The 8,340-nt window shown below is 47.2% G+C and overlaps 1 pseudogene; it reads right to left on the reverse strand.

Annotated features, from left to right (window-relative positions):
* Positions 1–8,057: 8,057 nt before the first annotated feature.
* On the reverse strand, positions 8,058–8,176 carry LOC130884580 (small nucleolar RNA SNORA70; annotated as a pseudogene).
* Between the last annotated feature and the right edge of the window lie 164 nt (positions 8,177–8,340).

Genomic DNA, 8,340 nt, shown 5'->3' on the forward strand with positions numbered 1-8,340 from the left:
AGCTGGTAACACTCATTAGTAGTAGGAAGTCAGGGGGTCACAGGACCCTCATTTGGGATGCCCCCCATCAGTCCTTCCTGCCCCCTAGCAAAACATAATCTGGGAGGGAACGTGAAAGGGGACGCTGCAGCGTACCTGGTGGTTTCAAATACAATGACCCCACGGCGTGTAGTACGATTAGGAAGTGCGGCTTTGGAGTAGGTGTGGACTTGTTGGAGGAAGTAGGTCACTCTGGGAGTGGGCTTTGAGGTCTGCTAAGCTCCTAAACTACACCCAGTGAACAGACCACTTCCTGTTGCCTGCAAGCCGAGATGTGGGACACTTGCCTTCATCTCTAGCACCATGTCTGCCTGCATGCCACCATGATGCTATGATGATCATGAACTAAATCTCTGAAAATGTCAGCCACCCTAACTGAATGCGTTTCATTTGTTAAGAGTTGCTGTGGTGCCGGGCGGTGGTGGCGCACGCCTTTAATCCCAGCACTTGGGAGGCAGAGGCAGGCGGATCTCTGTGAGTTCGAGACCAGCCTGGTGTACAAGAGCTAGTTCCAGGACAGGCTCCAAAAACCACAGAGAAACCCTGTCTCGAAAAACCAAAAAAAAAAAAAAAAAAAAAAAAAAAAAAAAAGAGTTGCTGTGGTCATGGTGTCTCTTCACAGCAATAGAAACCCTAACTAAGACAGACTAGAAGAAATAGACAGTTAATCGAAGGTGGGATTCCATGACGCGGCTTTCATGAGGTCATTGCCCACAACGGGGGAGGGGGACAACTTTTTTTTTTTTTTTAGTCACTCAAGCTCCTGTAAATTACCCCTCACCCATGCTTCTGGAAATAATCCCAATAAACTCATTTTTAAGCCACATTGCACTTCAGGGGACTTGTTTCTTTGGCCTATCTGAAGTGAATAGACTCTTGTTCACATCTCTGCAGTAAAAATATCCCGTTGTAGCACAGAGGAAGAGCAAGGGGACCAATGGATATGCACAGTGCATGCTTCTTGGAGCTCCTGCTCAGGACTGGCATACTGCCACTGCGAACATCACCAGCTCCAGTAGCACACCCAAGCCTGGCGAGCGGGCACGCAACATATCCTACCCCTTCAAAAGCCTTAAAAGGCACATGCTAGGTTGGGTGGAGGTGGTGCACACCTTTAATCCCAGCACTTGGGAGGCAGAGGCAGGAGGATCTCAGTGAGTTCGAAGCCAACCTGGACTACAAAATGAGTGCCAAGACCATTATACAGAGAAACCCTGGTAAAAGTGGAAGGAAGTTCACGTCCTGAGAACGCCAGTTCCAAACAAACATTAGGACATACTGGTCAAACGTGCTTCAAGAAATGGCCTGTATCCATGGGTCCGTGATAAGGATGGAAAGAAAATGCAAACATGAGAGGCCCATAGAAATTTTCTATAAACATGGAAAGATGACTTCACAAATGAATTTTTAGCGTGCTATTTCTGGGAAGCCTGGTGCTGGTGTTTTTATGTATATGTGTGTGTCTGAGTGCACCATGTATGTAAAAGACAGCGGGCCAGCAGAGGGCGCCAGATTCCATGGAACTGGAGTTACAGGCATTTGTGAGCTGTTGGGTGTGTGTGTTGGGGACTGAACCCCATTTTTCTTTTTTTCTATTTTTCTTTTTTTTTTTGGTTTTTCGAGACCGGGTTTCTCTGTGGCTTTGGAGCCTGTCCTGTAGACCAGGCTGGTCTCGAACTCACAGAGATCCGCCTGCCTCTGCCTCCCAAGTGCTGGGATTAAAGGCGTGCGCCACCATCGCCCGGCTGAACCCCATTTTTCTGCAAGAACAGCAAGAGCTCGTAACCACTGACTGTTTCCCCAGTTCCCAGCATCGAGATTTTGGTGGGGATGGTATTAAATCTGTTCTGGTGAGATGGCCGTTTTCACAATGCTGATTCTTCCTCTGCCCAACAAGCATGGGAGGTCGTCATTCCACCTCCTTCAGTTCTCATGATTCCCCTGAATGTTCTGAAGATTTTAATATAGAAATTGTTCATTTCTCTGGTTCTGGGTATTGCAAGGCCTGTTTTTAAACTTTATTATTCATTTATTCATTGTATGGTGTGTGTGTGTGTGTGTGTGTGTGTGTGTGAGAGAGAGAGAGAGAGAGAGAGAGAGAGAGAGAGAGAGAGAGAGAACTTCGGGGAGTCCATTCTGTCCTTCAACCATGTGGGTCCCAGGGATCAACTTAGTCATCAGGCTTGGCAACAAGTGCCTCTCCTGTGAGCAAATTCTGTCTCCCGTTTGCTTCCTTCCTTCCTTTCTTTATTGAGGCAATTTTGAACAGGCCTGTTTCTTTTTTAAAAAAAAATATTTATTTATTTATTATGGATACAATATTCTGTTTGCATATATGCCTTCAGGGTAGAAGAGGACACCAGACCTCATTACAGATGGTTGTGAGCCACCATGTGGTTACTGGGAATTGAACTCAGGACCTTTGGAAGAGCAGGCAATGCTCTTAACCTCTGAGTCATCTCTCGAGCCCCCAGGCCTGTTTCTTGATTTCTTGATTTCTTCCTCAACATGTTTGCCACAGGTGTGAAGGAAAGTGATTTCTTTCTTTCTTTCTTTCTTTCTTTCTTTCTTTCTTTCTTTCTTTCTTTCTTTTCAAAACAGGGTTTCTCTGAAGGTTTTAAGGTTTTTAGAGCCTTTCCTGGAACTAGCTCTTGTAGACCAGGCTGGCCTTGAACTCACAGAAATCTGCCTACCTCCCCTCCCGAGTGCTGGGATTAAAGGCGTGCACCACCAACGCCCAGCTAAGGTGATTTCTATATTTATGTTGTATCCTGCCCCTTGGGTGAAAGCAGTTACTATTTCCAGGACATTTTAGGGTCTTATGATAGAATCATGTCGTCAGCAAGGAGGGGCACCATGGCTGCTTTCCTTCCTATTCATGTCCTCTTTCTATTGCTTTTCTGATTTGAGGGCCCTGAGAATTCCAGCACCCTAGTAAATAGGCGTGGGAAAGTAGACGCTCTTGTTTTGGTGTATTTGAAGCACAGGGTAAGGTTGAGACAGTCTCAACTTCTTTGTGTGGCTAAGGATGACCTTGAGTTCCTGATCCTCCCTGCCTTTAGCTCCCAATGCTGGGGTTATTAGGTGTGAGTCTCTCTTGATTGGTGGAATCTTATTTCTACTCTTCTCTTCTATTTAAATGACTCCCGTGTGGCAAATAAGAATCTTTGTTTGGTCGGGTGGTGGTGGCGCACACCTTTAATCCCAGCACTTGGGAGGCAGAGGCAGGTGGATCTCTGTGAGTTCCAGGCCAGCCTGGTCTACAAGAGCTAGTTCCAGGACAGGCTCCAAAGCTACAGAGAAACCCTGTCTCGAAAAACAAACAAAAAAACAAGACAGAAAAGAACAAACTAGAAGTTGCTATATCCTGATGCCCGTGTTTCTAAACCACATATCATCATTTCTGCTTTATTCCAGGCTCTGAAACTACAGAGAAACCCTGTCTCAAAACACAAAATGACACAAACAAACAAACAAACAAACAAAAAGATCAACATCTCCAGCTTGTTAAGACTAGCAATACCTTCTCCAAGACCTGATGTCTTAGCACTAACTACGGCTGTCCACTTCTATTCACCTTCTTGAAGTCTTCTGTGGTTTCTGTAACAATACACAGAACCCACGTGCCTCTTCCCCCCTCTCCAGTCTCTTCTCAGACTCACTTGCCATTTCATCTTCTTCTCTCCACTAGATGAAGGGATTGCTTAAAATTTGGTCCTAGACTGAAGTGGTGGCCCGTGTCTAGAATCCTGGCACTTAGGATGCTGAGGCAGGAAGTAGGTTCAAGGCCAGTGTGGCTATATAGGGGGAACTGCTCCAAAACAAAACCTACCTTAACTTGCTTTCTATTGCTGTGATAAACACCATAAGGAAAGCAGCTTGGAGAAGAAAGGGTTTATTTATTTGGCTTACATGTCCTGATCACAACCCATCACTGAAGGAAGCCATGGCAGGAACTCAAGTGAGGCAGGAACTGAGGCAGGACCCCAGAGGAACAGTACTTACTGCCTTGTTCCCCACGGCCTGGGCCACCTGCCTTCTTACGTAACCTAGGACTCCAGGCTTTCAGATGACGAACGTACAGGAAGGATGAAGACGTCAAAGACAGCAACCTGTGTCACGGAGATACCTCGTTCTCAACATGTCCAAGCCGGTTCCATGATCTTTGTGACTCCTCTATTCCAGTAAACAAAACAGAACAGGAGACAGAATCTGCTCTTCTAGGCTCCTCCTTTTCTCTCTCTCTCTCTCTCTCTCTCTCTCTCTCTCTCTCTCTCTCTCTCTCTTTCTCTCTCTCTCTCTCTCTCCTTCCTTCCTTCCTTCCTTCCTTCCTTCCTTCCTTCCTTCCTTCCTTCCTTCTTTCTTTCTTTCTTCCTTTCTTTCTTTCTTTTTTGACAGCCCTGGATTAGCCGGTGCCATCTACGTAGACCAGGCTGGCCTGAAGGCACAGTGATCTGGCTGTCTCTGCCCCCCAGGTGCTGGGGTTAAAGGCGTACACCACTGTTGTGTGACAAAACTTTCCTTGGGGAGACGAAACACTCCTCTACTCACCCCAGACAGGGAACCCACAACAGACTCAAGTATAGACACCATCACAGTCCAGCTTGGTGAACCAATGAACTTTATTGGGGTTACTTGCAGGAACAGAAATGATTCAAGGCATCACCAAGGCTTACCCCAGCATGGGTGACAGCTCACAGAAGCTAAGAGCATTGCGCACTGCACAGCCTGCAGGCTGCTCAGCAGAGAGTCCTTTCTAGGAGCCTCAGTTGGCCTCAACCTTTCTCTCTCTCTCTCTCTCTCTCTCTCTTTCTTTTCTTTTTTTTTTTTTTGTTTTCTTTTTTGTTTTTTCGAGACAGGGTTTCTCTGTAGCTTTGGAGCCTGTCCTGGAACTAGCTCTTGTAGACCAGGCTGGCCTTGAACTCACAAAGATGGGCCTGCCTCTGCCTCCCAAGTGCTGGGATTAAAGGCGTGCACTACCACCGCCCAGCTTCTAAACCTTTTTCAGGCAGCTCATCTGAGAGTCGTCTTTACAGCTGGACTCTGCAGTCATGCATTGGTGGCTCACACCTTAAATCCCAGCACCCTGGAGGCAGAGGCAGGTGGATCTCTGAGTTCGAGGCCAGCCTGGCCTACGGAGAGAATTCCAGGACTGGCCCCAAAGCTACACAGAGAAGCCTTATCTTGAAAAACCAACCAACCAACCAAACAAACAAAAAAACCAACCAAACAAACAAAATAACTCAAACAAAAGAATAGCTTGGCTCTGAAGTCCCTACCAAGAAGGGGCCTAGGAAATCTGCCCAGTTTCAGGGAGTTCTTGAAGGTATTTCTTGTTTGACTCTCTACTTAAAGAGCCACCTACATCCTGAATGGAAAGTTTTAATCTCATAGGAGACTGTTACACAACAACCATCATCCCTGACTCCTTTTTTTTTCTTTTTTCTCTTGGGGGCGGGGAGCAGATAAGATTTACAGCAATCTCTGTGTAACCCTGGCTGTCCTGGAACTCTCTCTGTAGACTAGGTTAACCTCAAACTCACAGAGATCCGCCTGCCTCTGCCTCCCTCCTGAGAACTGGGACTAAAGGTGTGCGCCATCACTGCCCAACTGAGCCGAGAGTTTTTATTCACTAATGTATTTGAAGAGTCAACAGCAGGCTGGAGAGATGGCTCAGTGGTTAAGAGCATTGCCTGCTCTTCCAAAGGTCCTGAGTTCGATTCCCAGCAACCACATGGTGGCTCACAACCATCTGGAATGAGGCCTGCAGGAAGAATACTGTATACATAATAAACAAATAAATAAATATTTAAAAAAAAAAAAGAGTCAACAGCAAACACCTTGCTCAGAGTAGGTGCTGAATAAATTCCTGTAAAATTGGAAGGAGATCCAGGAGAGATGGCTCTGCAGAAAGAGCCCCGGAGGCTCTCACAGAGTGTTAAGTTGGGAGCGTAGACCCCAGCCCCTCGCATCTATCCCAGCCCCCAGGCCTGAGAGTTGTATTGGTCTGGACTCCACATCCTAGGATGCCAGGTCCTGACCCCCACCACAGGGTATTTAAACTAACTCCCCCCCGAAAGAGGAACACGTTGTTTATTTTTCTTCCTCCAGGTGGTCCTGTTTGCGGCCTCCCGTTCCCCCAGGAGCACAGGACTCCCGTTAAATCTGGATATTTTTTAATTTGGCTTTTTTTTTTTTTTTTTTTTGGTTTTTCGAGACAGGGTTTCTCTGTGGTTTTGGAGCCTGTCCTGGAACTAGCTCTTGTAGACCAGGCTGGTCTCGAACTCACAGAGATCCACCTGCCTCTGCCTCCCAAGTGCTGGGATTAAAGGCGTGTGCCACCACTGCCCGGCCAATTTGGCTTGTTTTGATTTGGCTTGATTGGGAATTTATGTCGGCAGAGAGCTTGTGTTAGGAAAAATTCCTAATACAGAGGACCTAGGTTTGATTCCCAGAACTCATTTGGTGGCTCACAAGCATCCAAACTCCAGTTCCAGGGGATCCAGTCCCCTCTGCTGGCTTCTACCACCAGCACCAGACACATAAATGGTGTAGAGACATATATGCACATAGACAAAACATTTGCAAACATAAAATTAAAATTTTAAATTTTTAAAAAATATTTATTTATTATGTATACAATTTTCTTTCTGTGTGTATGCCTGAAGGCCAGAAGAGGACACCAGACCTCATTACAGATGGTTGTGAGCCACCATGTGGTTGCTGGGAATTGAACTCAGGACCTTTGGAAGAGCAGGCAATGCTCTTAACCACTGAGCCATCTCTCCAGCCCCCAAAATTTTAAAAATTGAAATGAGGCCGGGCGTGGTGGCCCATGCCTTTAATCCCAGCACTCAGGAGGCAGAGGCAGGCAGACCTCTGTGAGTTCGAGGCTAGCCTGGTCTACAAGAGCTAGTTCCAGGATAGGAACCAAAAGCTACCGAGAAACCCTGTCTCGAAAAATCAAAAAAAAGAAAGAAACAAAAATCCACAACTAGAAAGAATAATTAAATAGTGATAAAGGAGACAGCACACTAATATTGAGAAAGGTGAACTACTGAAGCCCGGAGGGCAAAGATAAAAGAAATTCTCATTTTTCCCCTTGGACTGCAGTGCACCAGCAGCCTTACATGGGCTCTCCAGAAACATGCTTAAAGAACTGGTTTTGCTTTATGTGTTCATTTATTTTTGAGGAAAGGTCCAGGTGAATAGCCCAGGCTAGCGTGAAATGCCGGGTTCTCCAGTTTCACCTTTGCCAGTTGTTGGCCTTACAGCACGGCTGGTTCTGTTGGCCATTTGTATTCACTAACACTAAAATCAAACCTTTGGTCAGGTGCAGAGACACACACCTCCCTTGCCAAGACGGTGACAGGCTAAGTCCGGGCGTTTAGGGTGGCCTACGGAGTGAAGTAAAACTCCGCCACGAAAGAACCCCCGCCTCGGCCGGGCGGTGGTGGTGCATGCCTTTAATCCCAGCACTTGGGAGGCAGAGGCAGGTGGATCTCTGTGAGTTCGAGACCAGCTTGGTCTACAAGAGCTAGTTCCGGGACAGGCTCCAAAACCACAGAGAAACTGTCTCGAAAAACAAACAAAAAAAAAAAAAGAACCCTCGCCTCCTCCCACAGTGGTGAGATTTATTACTGCACATGACTTGGTGGGGTACAGGAGAACACAGCAGATGCCCCTAGGAATGTAGGCCTGCCACTGTCCAAGGGACCACAACTGAAGATATAGTTGACCCCACAGCCATCGGGAAGGAGCCGTTTCTCAGGGAATACGTCTTCAAACTCACCTGCATTACATTTGATGGGGCCCCCACTGCTTTGAGATGTGGATCAGCTGCAGGCCAGGAACTTGAACTTGCCTCCAGGTGGGGCCTGGAGCATAAGTTCCTCATCAGGCAGCTTGGTGGAGGACAGGGTGACCTGGCTTAAGTGAACCCTGGCCTTTGTGCCTTGGGGCTTCCCAAAAGCTCCCTGCATCCGGTCTGCAGTCTAGAGTGGGCATAGCTGCTGGAGAATTGTTTCCTACTTCCTTTAGGACAACCACATAGGTAAAAGGCTGCTCTGTGCAACCATTGCACGCCAGGCCCCCCACGGGGCAAAGGGACCTTCCTGGTTGGCTTAATTGGCTGCCGAATGTGTTTTGTTTTGAGGCAGGGTCTACACAAGCCCTGGCTAGCCGTAAACTCTCTTTGTAAGCCAGGATGGCCTTGAATACAGAGGGACCTGCCTGCCTCTGCCTCCCCAGTGCTGCTGTAAGCTTTTGCTATTATGTCTAGGTCTTTCTGGGATAAACCTT

Source organism: Chionomys nivalis, chromosome 11 (genome assembly GCF_950005125.1).
Source record: "Chionomys nivalis chromosome 11, mChiNiv1.1, whole genome shotgun sequence".
Taxonomy (NCBI): Eukaryota; Metazoa; Chordata; class Mammalia; order Rodentia; family Cricetidae; genus Chionomys; species Chionomys nivalis.